The following is a 2,318-nucleotide window of genomic DNA, read 5'->3' as shown; positions in this document are numbered from 1 at the left end:
CATTTTGTCTCACATGATACTATTGGAAATGTATAACATGCTAAATATTACACACTAAATATTAGCATGTTACCATGCTGTGTGCATGTTTTTTATTTTTTGGAGTCTGTTTTTGCATTTATGCCACATGCTATTAAGCTAGCATTCCGTGTTATATTAGCAGGTTATTGTGGCAACATTAATGGGATAAAGTGGGGAACGTATCTATGTTTCCCAGCTCAGTATCCTGGTAATATGACATATTAAGGAGATCTTTCAAACGGTTTTATATTCTTTGTCATGTTTTTGGGTGGGGTGTTTCCCCCCGGTCAAAATGTTAAAATTCACGTAAAGATCACAACCCACTGATATTCTTTGAAATCTATGCCGTTAAATTTGTTTTCTTGACTTTGGACTTTAATATCTTCACACTGGCTGATCAGATTTTTATCTTTCAAACTACATTTGAAACACATATCTTGCATCATTCTATTGCTATCTGTGAAGCTAGTGCTTACCATTGTCTGACTATTTCATTTTATTTTATTTTATTTCAAGAGACGTAGGACCCTGGGAACACAAAGGTGACCCTGGTAAAGTGTTGAATCATATTTGGGAAACATCACCAATTGTAACACTGGAAATTAGCTGATAACGAGCTAACTGTAGGTTAACATGCTAACTGTAGGCTAAGTTACAGCTGAAGCTGACAAAGTCGATCTTAGACCGACAACATGAAGTGGATGTTAACAGACATGAATTCACCCTGACCTGCACAAGAGAAAGAAGAGAAATAATGAGCACAGCATCCTTACAAAAAGAAAATATTGTATTATTTAGCAAGTTTATGACAATCGATTAATACACGGACAAATATAAAACAAAAATGATCTGTAACAGACACTATGAGGTTTGTGTGAGAGCTTTCTCACCAAAACCAGAAGTTCAACAAGTTCTTTGATACCAGTTGAGTAAATAATCACAAGCAAAGCAGAAAATATTAGCGAGGACGAGGATACCAAATAATTATGGTGATTACTGCTATTCTGATGAAGACAGTAATATCCTGGTCAGCTGATTTGTAGGATTATGTACAATGACACACAGCTGGTCGAATATTGGCAAAGTTTCCCTTTATTTTCATTGTCTTCTAACTCAATATCCAGATGATGTGATGGTTTACTTTTAAACTGTGATCTGTAGGTTTTAGCTTCTAACTATCTTTGTCTTTTTAACCGGTTGTTGCTGCTGAGTCAGTTTGACATCCTGGATATATCCTTCAGAGACAGACTGTAGACCCCTCTGTCTGCTTCTCTCTGGAATCACTCTTTCATTTGTCCAAAAATATAATAATATTTCTTCAGGGAGTGCAACTAGTTACGATTCCAACTCCTGCTGTACCAGTCAATCGTCTGCGATCTCAAGCCAAAGCTCATAATTAATGTGCTCACACTGTATGTGTAAACTCAAAGATAAGATGGCCCGTCGGTCCCTGCTGACCATTCTGACTCTTGACATTTGTAAATAAAGATTTGTTTAAAAGCACCGTAAAGATAGAAGTTTGCTTGCATGGAGGTCTATAACGTTACACCAGTGCAGTTCACAATAATGCATTACTGCTGTTTCTTTTGGTCATGATAGGAGTAGGAGGGAACATCATAGACACTTGAATCGGGGCCGTACACATGCCGTGTGTGTGCCCTCAAATTCATTGTTTCTAATGAAGACGCACAGCAGGCACGCTAGAAAGCCAGAGCAACGCTGTCGTGGCACGCATGTGTTCCTGAGCGCCTGGAAGAAGATCAGCTCTGCACTCAGGATTTTAGGTAAATAGGCTATGATACAGTATTAATTAACGTTGCTTAGTAACCTCAGACGCAGCTTGCCGCCACGCTCTTGAAAGCTGGCTCACAAAAAGCAAAAAAGTAATGTCCTCTATACACTGTGCGATTTTAGCAATCTTATAAGACTATTGCATGACATACTGTGAGACGTGGATCTAATAAACTTTGGTACGACGTCAAGTTTGATGTGTGCAGATTGTACGATGGCCGTTTACTACTGAATCGCAGGTTACGACGTACGTCAATATGCAACGTCATCACCGTGCACCGCATCAGCGTACGTCATCCATCTGCGCCACCATAGGTAGCTTGCTCACCTGGAAGTTGCAGTTCCTCCGCAATTTCCTCCCATGCAGCGTCTTTTTTCTGCCGGTCATGATAGCAGCTGGAGGAAACATCAAATCAACAAGGCTTCTGCTGCCACAGCTCCACCAAACTTTCCTCTTTCTGGGAGTTCCACACACTTCTTTTTGTTTGTTTTACCTCCATGGCAAG

Source organism: Epinephelus moara, chromosome 8 (assembly GCF_006386435.1).
Source record: "Epinephelus moara isolate mb chromosome 8, YSFRI_EMoa_1.0, whole genome shotgun sequence".
In the NCBI taxonomy this organism is placed as follows: domain Eukaryota; kingdom Metazoa; phylum Chordata; class Actinopteri; order Perciformes; family Serranidae; genus Epinephelus; species Epinephelus moara.
This window is presented reverse-complemented; position numbering follows the sequence as displayed.